Raw genomic sequence first — 18,577 nt, forward strand, 5'->3', positions numbered from 1 at the left:
GCATGCCTGAACTTTGCATCATCCATTTTTCCCGTTATGCTTTGCGACCGTCCATGTTCCTTATTGTAAGTGGCCACCCCAGATGGCTACAGCCCATCCTCTTGATCCTCAACGCGAAGCGTGAAGGATCGCACTATTGGATCTTCTCCTGTTCTCTGACATGCCGGGTACCCTCAATCAAGGACAGGTTCTATCCTACTCTGTCCTATGGCTCGAAACATTTTACCTAAGTTTTCCGTAATACAACACAAATCTCTAAAAATTCTAAGGGAGCACTATAACATTCAAACATACATTTCAGTCTCCTTGCACAAAAAGGGGAACCTCTAACTGTCTTTAACTAAACTACACTCATGCTGCTATCTAATAACCAAAGAACTTATACTACAATAAAATAAACAATAGCAGCATCACATTCCTACTTAACACTAATGTCAATTTACAGAGAAAGAAACTTTATTAAAACAAACCGCGGGATTTATTAGGGAGGAAAAGTTCAGAAAGAGTGTGGGGTTTGCTGGAGTCTGAGGAAAGGGGCTCTGAGTGTGTATACTGGTGGGCGGTAGGCTCTCCTTCACCATTTCTGAAGTCTAATTGTCTGGATGACACTGCAAAGTATAGCTGTAATCAATAGGGATTCTACTGTGTACGAAAGGGAATATCATTTTATGATATTATCACACCATGTGGGGTTATCAGTGGCTGTGTCTATGTGTGGTGTAGTGTCTGGGCTAGGGGTGTCGTGTTGGGTGGTCATGTTTAGGGCCTGTGTGGTGAGGGGTGTAGGGGCGGGTAACACGTGCAACTTTATTGATCCAACAACGGTCATGATGCAGATCATCAGGTTTATCTTCATCTTGTCTGTATCTTCCTCTGTCCCCTGGTGTATTCGTATCTTCCTGGGGGTACAAGCATAATATGTTATTATCTTGTTGCTTAACATCTCGTTTGTCTGTCTGTTTCTCCTTAACGTCAATTTCCCATTTAGAATCGTCACCATATGTGACTCCCTCCTTTTTTTTGTAAACAACCATTTGGGAGACAAGACATCCGAAAAAATAAGTCTGTCACAGTGCAAGCACTCTCGCAGCCTGTGTTTGATGGGCTGAATGGGCAGGCAATTTCTCCGTCCAGTGCAAACTCGTTTCAACCAAGTGTTTTAACATGTAAATAGCAGGTGGGGGGATAGGAACCGAAGGGTCGCCGGAAAGGGAACAAACGTTGTGGCAAATGTGCATTCTTTAAACCACAGGTTTAAAAAGAACAGCAAAATAGTTTCAAAAATAATTCTCCGAATGGGGTGCGTATGAGCCGCGGCAGGGCAATAACGGGTGGAATCCCCGGGTAGGGCGGTGATCAGTGCCGTTGCTCCACTACCCGAGCTTGGCTGACCAAATACATAGGGGATCCTCAGACAGGGTGGGGATCAGTGCTGTTACTCCACTGCCTGAGCTTGGCTGACCAAATACATAGGGTGTCCTCAGGCAGGGTGGGGATCAGTGCCGTTACTCCACTGCCTGAGTGACCTTCCAAGAGCGTTAAGAATTTGAGCATATATGGACTTCAGCAAACTTGTGTCTTTAACTGCCATGTGGCGTCAGAGGAGTAGTCATAACCGTATCAAGAAATTTGCCTGAGATCGACAAACAAAGTCGTACAAGAGAGAGAACATTCAACATTAAAAACAAATGAAAGAAGAAAGCGGGCAGGTTCCATCAGGGAGTAGGACACTGTAAATCACATTTGGCCTGGGGTGTAACTAGCATATGGAGTCAGTGTAGTGTGACCGAAGAAGAGAGGAAGGAGGAGAGAAACAAAAATGAAGTGGCATTGCTGAGGTGTCCCTGCCATGAGAAGTGGCGGCTAAGCGCTCACAGTTTGCATGGGGCAGCTGGGACCTTGTAGCTGCTGTGGGTAGTGTTCTCTTTCCTATCTGGGGGCTAGTCTAGCTGGTGGTGGGGGTCTCTTGCAATCTCGGGTGAAGTGTCCTGACTGCCCACAGTTGTAACATGACCCCTGGGGCACGTAAGGTGGAGCAAGCTCTCTGGTGTATTGCTCCCTTGGGTATGGTTCCCTGTGTGGGGGGTTGGGCTGTTTCCGCTGCTGTTTCGGGGGGGCATTGCATTCTCGGGCGTAATGTCCCTCGTGTCCGCAATTATAGCATCCCTGCGCTTTAGGGTGCTGTGTGATACTTCTGCCTTCATTTACCCATGCGGGGTCTTGGTGTGCCCTTACTAGATTCATGTTGGCGTCTACTCTTTCTTGGACTGTCTTTCTCTGTAGGGACTGTTCCCAAGCTCTAGATAATTGCTTCAGTACCCACACTTCATTGTGTGCCGGGTCTGAAGGGTCGTAGTTGGCACATGCCTTTTGACCTGCCTCCGTGGCGTGGGAGACTAGAATATGGGTCCATTTTGCCGTATTGTCTACCGATAAATGGGCGCTGGCTAAATCACCGAATACTGCGGTGAAGTGGACCCAGAGGCGTCCAGCAAATGTTGTTGGATTCTCACCCTTTTTCTATCTACACCGGTTGAGTCCTTCTACGAATCTCCTCTATTGTAGCCAATGGCATCTAAAATGGCTGTTTTCATATCTTGGAGACTATCTCCCCCTACATTTTGTGGAAGGGCTGAACTAACCGACGGGTCAATGCTCATCACTATGAGCTTTACTTCTTCCTGCTCGTCCAGACCGTACATGACGATCTGTTGCCTAACTCGTTCAAAAAAGTGGTGTGGGTCTGACGTAGGGTGGAAAGTCTCAATTCTATCGCAGGCATCTCTTAACTGAGTGATGGTTAGTGGGATGGTGTACACAAAATCGGGTTGGTCTTCTGTTGTTACTTTATGCTGCGTGGTGATGGGATTCATTGGGTTGGGTGCTGCCTGTGCAGTCGGTGGTGCGGGTGCTTTCCTTTTCGGGGCCTGGGGGGCTCTATTCTGACTTTCTGTCTCGTTCACGTATCGTTGGGCCGTTTCACTAAGTTCCTGCCAATTGGGGCCATCTTCCTGATCTAACTGTGGGCCAAAGGTATCTCTGAACCCGTTCTGAACGGATCGCAGTGATTGCAATCTTGCAATTTGCTGCCTGCACTTGGCATGGTCCACCGAACTTTGCCTCTGTTCCGTGGTGGAACTGTGGAGTGCACGTAGGGCTGCCTTTAAATTCTCACATTGTTTTCTCAACTGTTCTGCTTGGTTTTCCGTTTCCTCTCTTACCAACACCGCACGTTGCGTGTCCTGGTAGGCCTTATCGTATTGAATCTGAAAACTGTTTAGGTGGGCGAGACAAGATTGGTGTGCCCTCTTGACATCAGCCATCTCCTTGTCCTTCGCAGCTAGCTGCTCTCGGAGTTGCTCGTTTAATCTCTCGCACTCGCTAACATTTCCCTCTCTACTCCTCTCTTTCTCCTCAAGCTGTCTACGAAGCGTCCTCATGACCTCCTCGGTGCCTCGCAATTGTGCCAAGCAGGACACGTTTACCATCGGCTTACGAACTCTACTCAAATTCTTTTTGTGGCTCGCGGTCAGGCTGTCCCACCAAGTTTGCCCTTTGCTACCAGGACATGTTTCCTCATTCGCACAAAACTCAGACCATAGGGGGCATCCTTTCCCCTTTAGGTATTTCCTAATCTCCTCTTCCCATATGGGACACTGTTCTGCTCTATTGGTCGCTGCGACCTCGGGCTCTTGTGGATGCATAAGGCGTTCCATTGCCTTCATTGCCATCTCTGCGATTATCTCTGTTTCTATCGGGAATTTGGGACAAGGGGGAATAAAGCGGTGGTGCAAACACGGGTACGGCTCAAGCTATTATCCGGTTTACGCAACTCCCGAAAGTTTCACACAACAAAATCTATCGAGGTTACCTTATATCCCTTGTTAGTACGCATGCAAATTACACTTCCGAATCTGGATGTTTGATCGATATCGGTTTTGCTTGTGGATTCTTTTACTTTGCCAATTTGGATTTCTAATTCAAACGTTTTGTGGGTTCTCTCGGAGTGACACAGCCACTTCTGGGTCGAGTCCCGTCAGATGTCGCCAATAACTGTTGCCTTTTTACCTACTGTAAATATGGCAGTCAGTGAGATTGCCCTTCTTTCTTTGGATATCAATATTATATTGCTCAGATTCGCCGGGTATCAAATGATACCACCACAAGGTTCAACCGGATATCGATCAAAGAGCCAAACACCAGTGAGTTAGTTCAAGATCAAGGGTACTTTATTTACACACACAATTACTCGTGCAACATAGACACTACTAATTTCATAGAATTTACAGTGCAGAAGGAGGCCATTCGGCCCATCGAGTCTGCACCGGCTCTTGGAAAGAGCAACCTACCCAAGGTCCACACCTCCACCCTATCCCCATAACCCAGCAACCCCACCCAACACTATGGGCAATTTTGGACACTAAGGGCAATTTAACATGGCCAATCCACCTAACCTGCACATCTTTGGACTGTGGGAGGAAACCGGAGCACCCGGAGGAAACCCACGCACACACGGGGAGGATGTGCAGACTCCGCACAGACAGTGACCCAAGCCGGAATCGAACCTGGGACCCTGGAGCTGTGAAGCAATTGTGCTATCCACAATGCTACCGTGCTGCCCCGACTACACCTATCAACTAAGACGACCTGTACTTAACTTCAGGCATTCGACTTAGATCTGAGGATCAGTGGACGTTGTTCGAATCTGGTTCTATCAGGTCTGTAGAAGTGACTGCTGCTCAGCTGGGCTCATCTGTCTGGTAGCGAGCGTTGAACTTGAACTTGCTTCTGGTGGTGCTGCACTTGGAAGTAGACGTTGCTGGAGCACCAGGTCCAAGAGAGGCCGAACACATGGTGGTCTCTCTCTTTATCCTTCGGGGTTTTCACATTCTTTTGGGCGATCCTTCAGTTTGGACCCCACTAATGGGGTAATTCTTGATCACTGTGTTCGATTTGAATCAATAAAGGGGCGGGTGCCTTGGTGGCTGGGCGGTCATTGACCCTGTTGTTAAAGCTTCCTGAATACAGGGAGTGGCACCGAAATGTTTGGGATTGTATCGGTCGCTCAAGTATCAGTCCTTTGTCTGACGGAGATGGGCCATCAAAATGCTAATCGGTTGGGGGTTTCGATACCGTCTGGATTCTTCGCTCACAAATATACATTCAGGCTCTGAGCCTGCCTGAACCTTGCATTGTCCATTTTTCCCGTTATGCTTTGCGACCGCCCATGTTCCTTCTTGTAAATGGCCATCCCAGATGGCCACATATCTATCAGGGTGTAATCTGTGTTAATTCAGTGTAAACTGATTACCTCATTGTTTGGTTACAGTTTAGAGATTTAAGGAAGACATTTTGTGTAAACCTTTGCTCAGAATTGCAAAGGTGCTCTGGTAATATTATAATGGTTACAGGTTAGCCTTGTTGGAAGACAATGAAAATACTATTAGATATTACAAGTGTGATTCACTTTGATCTTTGAAATTAATTAAAGAAAAATACTGGAAGTATTAATGAACACACAAATGTCAACATAATAATGCTGTAACAAATGTTTTGGATTTAAAAGCATTTGAATCATTCGGCATGACAATAAATATTTGCCTTTTAATATATAAGTTGCATTATATTTTGCAGCATTTGTGATTGAATCAAGAACTTTCCAAGTGAAGGAACCAATGTGTTACATGCTTTAAAAAAGAACAGTGACTTTATAGCTTTGCTGGTTGCTCGGATCAGCAATGGATACTGTGTTAGAATTTCAAGATCTCTTCCTACTACTCAACTAGTCTCCTTTTAACTGCTTCCTTGCTCACATCTATTAATCCACTGAGCTGTAACAGGAGCTTTGCAATGTTTAGTCACATGTAAAAACACGGTTATCATCTGAACTCCTCAATTGCTTACTTGGACTACCATACTTGAGACTTAGAATCGACCAGAATTTTCTGTTATGAAAGGGAATAATTCGATAGTTTCCACGAGACCTTCTGTTGATATCCTCCTCCTTATCAAATGCCATGAACAGCACTCCATAATAGGAGTTTGTTAAGGATCATCCTGTCACGGATTGGGAAAGAGCTTGTAACGTCACGAGACGTGACTTAGGGGAGACCCTAAATGAGTATCTGTTAAATATTTATCTTTCAAGAAAATGGAGCTTTCTATTAAGCGAATAATATCGAGAATCATTTACAAGAAAGGTTATTCTCCAAATGTTTCACTGTGTGTTCAGTCTGTCCACTTGCTGTCAAACACCAAAGGTTTGATAAATCTGGTGCCACTCAGGTACCCCAAAATGGGCTGATGTGAATAAAATATCAGCTCCTCACTCCGCCCCCCCCCCCCCCCCACTACCACTAACCTCCACTGGTAAAGCAGTTTGCCACTTTCTGCTTAGTATTTATACTAAACACAGATTTTAAACTGTCTGTAATCTTCAATATAACACACAGGAGATCCTTGGTCTTCCCTGCTCTTCTCAAAGAGCTTTGCATTGGTATTTGTCCTGTTATTCTACATATTTCATTTATTCTGATTGCATTTCAAATGGAATTGTCACCCTGTGAAGAGAATGGGGTTAATAAACGCCTCTGAATTCAATAACAAGACAAGTAAAGGTCAGTCCATCGCAGCCAAGTTAGCATCCCCACAGAAATAGATATTTCTTTTGGAAATGACAGACTAATTTTAAACATACTGTAAGGTAGGAAGCATCGATTCCTCCAATTTGTGCATCACAGCAGGCAGCGTTTGCAGAGGTCCAGACACGTCAAACAGCACCGATTGAGCTAAGTCACCAAACAGGAGTAATATTGTTTGTTTCAGGTCACAATATAAATTCAACCAGACACGGAATGTAAATTGTGGTATCAACTCATCCTCCGTCTTTTACCCCTCAACTGTTGGCAAAGTCCTTGTAAAATTGCATGTGCCTGGTATTCGTTATTGATAGATGCTGTATCCTACTTGGGTAAACTTTGGCACCCGATAACGATACTCAGATCACCACGGCAACAATCTCTAGCATTTAGCAGTAGAGCAGCTTTTACAGCACAGTAAAACAAAAAAAGCTTGAAGAAAAACAAAGAAAATTTCTGTACCTGTGAGCAGTTGGTTGGTTGTAGTCAGGGCTGTCGCTTTATGGCAGTCCGAAATGTAATCTCAGTACAATCTCTGAAATATGTTTTAATGTTTCTTTTTTTAATTGACTGTGTTCTCCCCAGTGGTCTTGTTAATCCATTCTCGTCCACATCCAGAGGAAAGGCAATACAAAAGCAAACGGACAGCCCTTACAGCTGAGCTCAGACGCTCATTGCTGTCATCAGCAGTTCCAACCTGACACAGACTCTGCAGGCACCAATGCTCGGGTCGGGGGGGTCAGGCAAGAGCAACCAGCTCCAACATTCGCTCTGGATTTTGCGCTTCCCTTAGCTCAGAGCCATTGCACTCTCTTTCAAGTGCAGTTGTTCTAAGTCTGGCTCTTCTTTCTGGGCAATCTGTCGCTAGTCCACAGCCTCACCTGTCTGTGCCCCTCTTGGTTGTGTCTCTTCCTTTGTTGTTTTGCTTATTTTACCGAGAGTAGATATTTAAAAAGAAACTGGGGAAAAAAAATCTGCAGACAATCAAATACACAGACACAGCTGGCTGAGAACACGAGATGAAATCGTGCTGCTTCTTGATAGAGCTGATAAGGACAAGATTGAAAATATTCTGCCTGTATGCACTGAACAATCAGTTCATCGTGCTTACAGTCTCTCTCTCTCCCATGGGGAGGGGTTGGGAAGGCAGAGGCGGAAGCAACTCTCTGAACATTTCAAACAGTAGGGAAACCATTCCAACAGTGGAGCAGCCACTGGAAGCTTCACTTTGAAAGATTCATGACAGCTTTTCTTTCATTTAACTCTAATATCGCGTAGGGTTCATTTTGAAAGAGAGAATTTCTGTTGTGTTTAGCATTTGACATTTAATTGCCTGTTGTGAATTTGACTTTTGTTTGTGAGTTAAGGAAAGACAATTAAGATGTCAACATAATTTAGAGATTCATTTTACATAGATGGGTGTGTTATTCAGCTGGGAAAATGAATCAGTAACATTACTGTATATAAAGGACTGTTTAGTTGTGATTGTTATACCAGCATTTAGCAAAGAGCTACATTATTGTAAACCGCAACTGGAAGCTCAGGAAATATCACATCATATTGGCTACATTAACAGCAATTTTTTTTTAAAAAATGGATTAAATTTATTGTCTACGGGATATGTGTAGTGTTAGGTAGCCATCATGGAATTGCAGACATAGATCCAAGCTCACCATACAATTAACAAACCACCTTCCTACTTCTGATATTTCACTGCTTTCTAACCCACTGCCATTTGGTGTGACCCCTGTATCCAATTTGACGTCACTTAAGAAACAATATGGAGAGTGGATAGATAATGAACTGGGAGCAATGGTGTGCTGGAGATTATGAAGAAGAAATTTCTGAGAAGCTGTTGTGATGTTGGAGCTCCAGTACGTGGCTTGCACTTTTGCTAACCAACCTGGCGTGGAGGGTGTGTGATGTGGGGAGTTATGGGAGGATGGGCAGGAGGGAGGGAAGGGGTCATTAGCGTAACAAAGCCCATGCCACTTTTAACATTTCCTGAGAATCTATGCTGCAGGTGTTCTGTCTGCTGCTTTGGATGAATTTCCCCCCAAAATTGACCATCAATACAGGCTAGCTGTCCCGCCCTGTCTTTGCAATCTTCCTGCACTTCGTCATGTTTTTGGAATGAACGTGTTTGGCATTGGGAGGGACAGGACCTACAAACGCCAACAGGGCCGCTGGCTCCTCTGGGAACACCCCCAACCATTGATCACAGAGAGGCAACATCCCCCCCACCATTAACGTTTAGGCCACCCTCTCACACCACGCAGGGATCAGGGTGACCTGACCCCCACACACATCCTCACTAACATGAATAGGACAGGAAGAGAGGGAATAGAGGGATATGGACCTCGGAAGTGCAGAAGGCTTTAGTTTAGACAGGTATCATGATCGGCACAACTTGGAGGGCCTGTTCCTGTGATGTACTGTTCTTTGATATCAGTTCCCCCCCACCCCCCGCTCAATTCCTCCCCGGAATCAGACCCAGCCCCCCATCCTCGGCAACATAGCTGGATTTGCACCAGGCTCAATGTGGCCTGAAAATCGTGCCCAATGTCTCCAAACGGATTGGCTAGCTGTTCTCTCATTGTTATTTTTGGGACCATGCTGTGGTCCTAATTTTCACAGAAATTCTGCTTCAAGAAGTGACCCACTAGCCTGTAAAGCTCTTTGGGACATTTGGAGGTCATGAAAGGTGCTACATGAATGCAAGTTCCTTGTTATTACCAAGATAATTGTTTATTAATTTGTTTCACAACAACTTGTTTTTCTGCAGTATCTCTGATAACAATATCCAAGGTTGCTTCACAATGAAAATAGGAAAGGTTCCGCAGTTGATCTGCAATGAATGTACACAATCAGTCCTGAAAATCAAAATTGAACACATGTCAGATGAATATTACCAACATATAAACAGACAATGGAACTCAGACAGGGATTTTATGTTTGCTCATACCCTCGAACGTGAGCTTGCAGGTGAAGGGGTGCATAAAATCAGGTGGGATGGGGCGCCGTACCCATTTACTACCCCCATTGTTGGTAGCTAAACACTGGCAGGGTAGGTAGCGGGCAGTTTGCATGCCCTTGGACCAATTGAGGTCCTTAAGTGGCTAGTTAAGGGCCTCTTCTCCATTCTGCTGGTGTATTCTGGCTGACTAACTATGAACTCGAGGGGTGGGGAGGGTGGTGGCCCACGTAGGGTTACATCCCAATGAAAAAGGCTGCCCCGCCCATTTGAAGCTTCCTGGCCTTCCAATCATGGCCCCAACTCCACCCTCACCGGGACCTGCCTGAATGACCCTGACATGGCCGCCCCCCTTACCTTCAAGTCCAAGTCCACCCTGCACGGTAGCATCGTGGTTAGCACAATTGCTTCACAGCTCCAGGGTGCCAGGTTCAATTCCTGACTTGGGTCACTGACTGTGCAGAGTCTGCACGTTCTCCCTGTGTCTGCGTGGGTTTCCTCCGGATGCTCCAGTTTCCTCCCACAGTCCAAAGATGTGCAGGTTTGGTGGATTGGCCATGATAAATTGCCCTTAGTGTTCAAAAAGGTTGGGTGGAGTTACTGGGTTATGGGGAGGGTGGAGGTGTCGGCTTCGGTAGGGTGTTCTTTCCAAGAGCTGGTGCAGACTCGATGGGTCGAATGGCCTCCTTCAGCACTGTAAATTCTGAGATTCAACCACCTCAGCGACCCCTCATCAGGGACTGACTGCAGTCCCAGCAGTGGTCACTGCATCTGGTGGTGCTGCTGGGACTGGAGAACTGCTGATCAACTGATTGGTTGACAGCTCTTGGTGGTGGGACATCCTCTCTTGTGCAGGATGTAGCCATGACCTCTGATAACTAACTTTCTGGTAGCCATAAAATGTGGCGGAGGTGGGCTCGCCCCCGACTTTACAGCCAGTGGGTGGGGCTCCTGCCCTTGAGTAAAATCCAGCCCATAGTGTGGGAGTTGGGGAACCACATGAGGGACACTTCTGTCTCCCCCTGTGGGCTTTCAGTAAATCTTCTACTTGTGCTCCTCAGCCCCTGTTTACATCCAGTCCAATTGCGGGTAGCTGGTATTCAGAGCTGCCAATTTGTCTTTTCTTGCGGACCAGAAAAAGAAGATAAGGAAACGCCATTATCCGTACAAGGAATGAGAGAACCCGATCAATACAGAATAATTTAACAGAACCACTGGTCAAATGGATGATGAAGGAATGCGGGCCACAGCCCTGATGGCAATGCAGGGATTGCAGTAGTCCGTGAATTCTAGCTCTGACCTTTTTTAGGTTCTGCTAGGGAATCCCCTCATTTGCACTGGGGTTAATGGTTGCGCTATTATGGGCGTATCTCCAAAGTCCTTCTGCCTCAATGCAGCCGGAAAATTTGTCAACTGGCTGCCTATCACAGGCTGATGGTGGGATTTATTCAAGCTCACGCCAGACCCCATGCAGCCTGCAGTCAGCAATGGGCAGATTCCTGGAAGGTTTGGGTTGCACCCTTTTTCAAATCGCCCCCTGTAGCTGGAACCGTGCCTTATTGGGCAGAGGACACCAGATCAACAGCACACTATCGGCGGGATTCTTTGTTCCTGAGACTTAGCGCTGACGCTGGGGCAGGATTCGTAGCCTGTCAGGACAGCACACCTGGTGTTGCACCTGGACTGATTCAGCGACTGTGGAGGGGCTAGCATCAGTGCTACGTGGAACATAATCGATTTTAATCAGAAACAGTGCTGGATTTGTCGGATCCGTGATTGAACTCGGGAGGCTGATAAGCTGCAGCCACATATACACACTTCACTCCCCACGCACACCACCCCAGCCAACAAAATGGCACTGGTTGCGCTGGAGCGAGCCCATCCCACTGATGGGTTGGCTGGGGCTAGACGGCACCGGGGGGCAGGGGGGGACCCTTACCACCTGTGGCCCTAAGTTCACAGTGGGCAATCAGCGGCGTGTGCCGCTGCAGCGTTGCCTTGCCCGTCCACCCCTGGCCAGCCCCTGCTCCTCCCCCTGGCCCAGCCAGAAGCTTCCTGGCCAGCGGCACAACTCTCAACAAACTATTGTGATGTTGGACACTTTCCTTACCTCGTCTCTCTCCCTCAGCAGCCACGGCTCATGTTTCATGATTTGTAAAAGCGATGGAGTGGACCACGCCCTCGGGAATTCGCCCTGGTGGAGGCAGAGAATCGCGGAGGCCCGGGAGAATACCAGGTCAGGCGCACTAATGATATGCCAACGGTGTTTACTGTACATGCATTCTGGACAGCATTAACACCGCTGTCGGGGCACCAGACAATTGCGATTTAGCATGAAACCGGCGTACGCCACGATTTCAGCGTCAAAACCTATTCTCCGCACAATCGCGTTTCCCGATTCTGGCGTTTGCTGATGGAGAATCCCACCCATGGGGGCGAGTCTCCCAAATGGATCCCAAGTGTTCGCGCCGTCGTGAATGCCGTCGCGTTTCACGATGGCGCGAAACGGGCATGGGGATGACCGATTGGGGGCCAGCGCGGCACTGGAGCGGTTCACGCCGCTCCAGCCTCCTTCCCCGATGCCAAATGGGCACCGCGCCAACCTGCGCATGCGCGGGGGACTTCTTTAGCGCGGCGGCCCCGACTCAACATGGCGTCAGTGTTCAGGGGCCGGCCTCGCAGGAAAGTAGGTCCGGGGGGGCAGAGGCCGGCCCGCCGATCGGTGGGTCCCGATCGCGGGCCAGACCCCATCGGAGGCCCCACCCGGGGACGGAGCCCCCTTCACCCCCCACAGGCCGCCCCCCCGACCGTTCGCGCAGTGTTCCCGCCGGCAGCGACCAGGGGTGAACAGCGCCAGCGGGAATCTGTCGTATCAGCGCGATCGCCCTGCCCATCCGGGCCGGAGAATTGGCGGCCCCGCCTATTCCAGTGACCTGCGGCCGGCGCAAATGGCGCCGATTCTCCGCACCTCGGAGAATCATGCGCCGGTGTTGGGGCGTCGTGGCGCGGTTGCGGCGATTCTCCGGCCCGGTGTGGGGCTCGGAGAATCACCGCCCTGATGTATGAACATGCATTTAGACAAATTCCACTCTCCAAAATCATAGACTGAGAACTAATTCATTCAACAATTTGTTTCTGCTTTTGAGGTTATTATTCTCCTCTCATTTATAATGCTTCAAACTTTACATTGTGGCTAAAATCTCTGAAAAACGGTAAATCACAAAGATATCAAACAACTCAAAGCATCATACATGTCACATGGGGATGTGGTTTTGAAAATCCGGAACATAAAAATGGTGTTAAAATAACTTTGAACGTAAAGTAGCGGCAAAGGAGGTTCCCTTTCAATTCTTTTCAGGTGGGTTTAGCATTGGGAGCGGAAAATCTCGCAAGTGGTCCAAATTGCTTTCCATGCTGATGTAAAAGCGTGACGCGATTGTTCCCGCTTCTTGCTAGTGGTGTAATTGTTAATGATTGGTAATGGCGAATCCACCTAACCTGCACATCATTGGATTTGGGGGGGAACGGGGGGGGACCGGAAACCCACGCAGACACTGGGAGAAAGTGCAGACTCCGCACAGACAGTGACCCAAGGCTGGAATTGAACCCGGGTCTCTGGCACTGTGGGGCAACAGTGTTAACCACCGTGCAGTCCTCAATCAGAAACCACACCACCAGCCCCTTGAAGATATTTTTTTGATGTTCTCAACGATATGACAGAGGAAACTGCCATTGGTGCCTCGGTTTCAACCCTTCCTTTCCCGCCCGCTGCCGCACTCTGCCAAGTACAGATAAAATTCCACCCGAAGCTGTTGTAGTTTACGATAATCTTCCTTGAGCAAAGTAACACAGGGTGAAAGGAACTTCACAGCTTATTGAATTGTATGTTGGAAACGTGCCAGGGAGCAAAGCAGAAAATGCTAACAACATGAGCTGGTTACAATTTGTTTAGGTTACATCCTTTCAGTGTAAGAAAGACTGAATCTCAGAATGTAGCTCATTCCAGATTTTGTGGAATGGAATGTTTAATGCTGTGATGCTTGAAAGAGGGATTGTTCCTGTTAACATAAAGAAAAAGGATTTCAATAACATTGTCAAACAAGTGTTGTGTCAAACGTTTTGAACAGGTGTTCCCAATTTGTGAGTAAATCCGTCCAACAGTTTGTTTAAAAATTATATCATTCTTCAGCATTCTTGGTAAGATGTTGTCACTGTGAATAGCTATTTCTTTCTAGATGTGCTATGTGTTTAAAATATGTGGTTTTTTTAATAAATGTTTTTATTGAGTTTTTGAACAAAGTATATTAACCGTTATGTATACAGAATAAGAAATATATATATATATATATACACAAATATAGACGAGAAGGGCACACCCAAACATACCAAAAAAAGTAATAATAAAAAATAAAATAGAATAAAATATGTGTTTTTAAAGATGTTTAAACTTGTTTAGCATAGAAAAATGTAATGTGGTGGCAGTGATGTCACCTTCCCATAATGCATAATAGAACGAGCACCAATCATGAAAATAAAGATTTGCTAAAAGCATGATGCCATCACCCACATCAGCAGATGGTTCAGAATATGTGAGAATGGATTTTGTGTGTGAGTTCAATATTAATATTTACAATTCGAGAACCAAGTCAATGCTGAGCGTTCCTCAGAGGAAACAATTCACTTTTTTTAAGAAAGCTGAATCTGAACAAGGAAGCAAGTGGTTGCACAAAGCACACATCACATTGAAGGTCAAAACCGATTTCTTTCTGGTCAGTAAGGTGAAGAATCTAAGTGCGAGACAATGTGGAGCTTTTCCTGTTAAGAGCTTCAGACACTTCACGGATTATATGTATTATCTGATATAAAATTGCAAATTACATTGCTTCTTTGAGAGAATAGATGTGGTAGGGTACCAATCTGAAGTATTGCCTGTTTGCCTTTGCAACCCCTACAGATCAAAGAACAAAGAACAAAGAACAAAGAAATGTACAGCACAGGAACAGGCCCTTCGGCCCTCCAAGCCCGTGCCGACCATACTGCCCGACTAAACTACAATCTTCTACACTTCCTGGGTCCGTATCCTTCTATTCCCATCCTATTCATATATATGTCAAGATGCCCCTTAAATGTCCCTATCGTCCCTGCCTCCACTACCTCCTCCGGTAGTGAGTTCCAGGCACCCACTACCCTCTGCGTAAAAAACTTGCCTCGTACATCTACTCTAAACTTTGCCCCTCTCACCTTAAACCTATGCCCCCTAGTAATTGACCCCTCTACCCTGGGGAAAAGCCTCTGACTATCCACTCTGTCTATGCCCCTCATAATTTTGTATACCTCTATCAGGTCGCCCCTCAACCTCCTTCGTTCCAGTGAGAACAAACCGAGTTTATTCAATCGCTCCTCATAGCTTATGCCCTCCATACCAGGCAACATTCTGGTAAATCTCTTCTGCACCCTCTCTAAAGCCTCCACATCCTTCTGGTAGTGTGGCGACCAGAATTGAACACTATACTCCAAGTGTGGCCTAACTAAGGTTCTATACAGCTGCAACATGACTTGCCAATTCTTATACTCAATGCCCCGGCCAATGAAGGCAAGCATGCCGTATGCCTTCTTGACTACCTTCTCCACCTGTGTAGCCCCTTTCAGTGATCTGTGGACCTGTACTCCTAGATCTCTTTGACTTTCAATACTCTTGAGGGTTCTACCATTCACTGTATATTCCCTACCTGCATTAGCCCTTCCAAAATGCATTACCTCACATTTGTCCAGGTTAAACTCCATCTGCCATCTCTCCGCCCAAGTCTCCAGACAATCTAAATCCTGCTGTATCCTCAGACAGTCCTCATCGCTATCCGCAATTCCACCAACCTTTGTGTCGTCTGCAAACTTACTAATCAGACCAGTTACATTTTCCTCCAAATCATTTATATATACTACAAAGAGCAAAGGTCCCAGCACTGATCCCTGTGGAACACCACTGGTCACAGCCCTCCAATTAGAAAAGCATCCCTCCATTGCTACCCTCTGCCTTCTATGGCCTAGCCAGTTCTGTATCCACCTTGCCAGTTCACCCCTGATCCCGTGTGACTTCACCTTTTGTACTAGTCTACCATGACGGACCTTGTCAAAGGCCTTACTGAAGTCCATATAGACAACATCTACTGCCCTACCTGCATCAATCATCTTAGTGACCTCCTCGAAAAACTCTATCAAGTTAGTGAGACACGACCTCCCCTTCACAAAACCGTGCTGCCTCTCACTAATACGTCCATTTGCTTCCAAATGGGAGTAGATCCTGTCTCGAAGAATTCTCTCCAGTAATTTCCCTACCACTGAAGTAAGGCTCACCGGCCTGTAGTTCCCGGGATTATCCCTGCCACCCTTCTTAAACAGAGGAACAACATTGGCTATTCTCCAGTCCTCCGGGACATCCCCTGAAGACAGCGAGGATCCAAAGATTTCTGTCAAGGCCTCAGCAATTTCCTCTCCAGCCTCCTTCAGTATTCTGGGGTAGATCCCATCCGGCCCTGGGGACTTATCTACCTTAATATTTTTTAAGACACCCAACACCTCGTCTTTTTGGATCACAATGTGACCCAGGCTATCTACACCCCCTTCTCCAGACTCAACATCTACCAATTCCTTCTCTTTGGTGAATACTGATGCAAAGTATTCATTTAGTACCTCGCCCATTTCCTCTGGCTCCACACATAGATTCCCTTGCCTATCCTTCAGTGGGCCAACCCTTTCCCTGGCTACCCTCTTGCTTTTTATGTAAGTGTAAAAAGCCTTGGGATTTTCCTTAACCCTATTTGCCAATGACTTTTCATGACCCCTTCTAGCCCTCCTGACTCCTTGCTTAAGTTCCTTCCTACTTTCCTTATATGCCACACAGGCTTCGTCTGTTCCCAGCCTTTTAGCCCTGACAAATGCCTCCTTTTTCTTTTTGACGAGGCCTACAATATCACTCGTCATCCAAGGTTCCCGAAAATTGCCGTATTTATCTTTCTTCCTCACAGGAACATGCCTGTCCTGTATTCCTTTCAACTGACACTTGAAAGCCTCCCACATGTCAGATGTTGATTTGCCCTCAAACATCCGCCCCCAATCTATGTTCTTCAGTTCCCGCCTAATATTGTTATAATTAGCCTTCCCCCAATTTAGCACATTCATCCTCGGACCACTCTTATCCTTGTCCACCAGTACTTTAAAACTTACTGAATTGTGGTCACTGTTACCGAAATGCTCCCCTACTGAAACATCTACCACCTGGCCGGGCTCATTCCCCAATACCAGGTCCAGTACCGCCCCTTCCCTAGTTGGACTGTTTACATATTGTTTTAAGAAGCCCTCCTGGATGCTCCTTACAAACTCTGCCCCGTCTAAGCCCCTGGCACTAAGTGAGTCCCAGTCAATATTGGGGAAGTTGAAGTCTCCCATCACCACAACCCTGTTGTTTTTACTCTTTTCCAAAATCTGTCTACCTATCTGCTCCTCTATCTCCCGCTGGCTGTTGGGAGGCCTGTAGTATACCACCAACATTGTGACTGCACCCTTCTTATTCCTGATCTCTACCCATATAGCCTCACTGCCCTCTGAGGTGTCCTCTCGCTGTATAGCTGTGATACTCTCCTGAACAAGTAGCGCAACTCCGCCTCCCCTTTTACATCCCCCTCTATCCCGCCTGAAACATCTAAATCCTGGAACGTTTAGCTGCCAATCCTGCCCTTCCCTCAACCAGGTCTCTGTAATGGCAACAACATCATAGTTCCAAGTAGTAATCCAAGCTCTAAGTTCATCTGCCTTACCCGTAATGCTCCTTGCATTAAAACATATGCACTTCAGGCCACCAGACCCGCTGTGTTCAGCAACTTCTCCCCGTCTGCTCTGCCTCAGAGCCACACTGTCCCTATTCCCTAGTTCTCCCTCAATGCTCTCACCTTCTGACCTATTGCTCCCGTGCCCACCCCCCTGCCATATTAGTTTAAACCCTCCCGTGTGACACTAGCAAATCTCGCGGCCAGGATATTTATGCCTCTCCGGTTTAGATGCAACCCGTCCATCTTATACAGGTCACACCTGCCCCGGAAGAGCTCCCAGTGGTCCAGATAACAGAAACCCTCCCTCCTACACCAGCTGTTTAGCCACGTGTTTGTCTGCTCTATCTTCCTATTTCTAGCCTCACTGGCACGTGGCACAGGGAGTAATCCCGAGATTACAACCCTCGAGGTCCTGTCTTTTAACTTTCTGCCTAGCTCCCTGAACTCCTGCTGCAGGACCTCATGCCCCTTCCTGCCTATGTCGTTAGTACCAATATGTACAACGACCTCTGCCTGTTTGCCCTCCCCCTTCAGGATTCCCTCTACCCGTTCGGAGACATCCTGGACCCTGGCACCAGGGAGGCAACATACCACCCTGGAGTCTCTTTCACGTCCACAGAAGCGCCTATCTGTGCCCCAGATCAGGCAATTTATTTAGTGATATTAGCAACGTATTTGTTGAAAAATAAAATGCATCTCCGATTCTTTGTCCATATAGAAAATAACACCATATTCATTTAACTTATAATCCAATACCCCTGGATGCATGAATTGAAGCTGAAAATATGTTTGTCTAAACTTAGGAGGCTGGATTTTTCCTGACAAGTTGGGAAATGCTATTTCCTGACTTCGTATTGATGACTTCTGAAAGTAAGCCCATTCACAGAGAATTTTCAACCCCCAGAGTTGGGATTGGGCTCAGTCGAGCTGTTGCCTCCTGTAGCAGGCCCAAGCCAGGAATGGAGGTGGGCTGTTGTCAACTCAGGCAGGTTCGAAAGTCCGTCTCCATTCACACTGACTTACTTCCCTATATGGTTCTTAAGCCTTCTAACTCTCATCTCCTCACCCATTCCCCATTCCCCCTCATACCTTCTTGCATTCGCCATTGCACCATGCAACCTCCATGCTCCCATAACCCCCAT

At 46.9% G+C, this 18,577-nt stretch overlaps 1 protein-coding gene across 4 annotated transcripts in view; it reads right to left on the minus strand.

Annotated features, from left to right (window-relative positions):
• Positions 1-7,758, minus strand: part of LOC140396214 (protein shisa-like-1) — a 296,701-nt gene extending 288,943 nt beyond the window's left edge. For 3 of the 4 annotated variants that reach the window (XM_072484530.1, XM_072484527.1, XM_072484528.1), the window contains exon 1: positions 7,101-7,758. The gene's annotated coding sequence lies outside the window, so the exon portion shown is untranslated. Of the gene's footprint in view, positions 1-6,697; positions 7,062-7,100 lie in introns of those variants that run through there. The other variant, XM_072484529.1, reaches the window with a different exon arrangement.
• Positions 7,759-18,577: the final 10,819 nt, after the last annotated feature.

This window comes from Scyliorhinus torazame, chromosome 19 (assembly GCF_047496885.1).
Source record: "Scyliorhinus torazame isolate Kashiwa2021f chromosome 19, sScyTor2.1, whole genome shotgun sequence".
NCBI classification, from domain to species: Eukaryota; Metazoa; Chordata; class Chondrichthyes; order Carcharhiniformes; family Scyliorhinidae; genus Scyliorhinus; species Scyliorhinus torazame.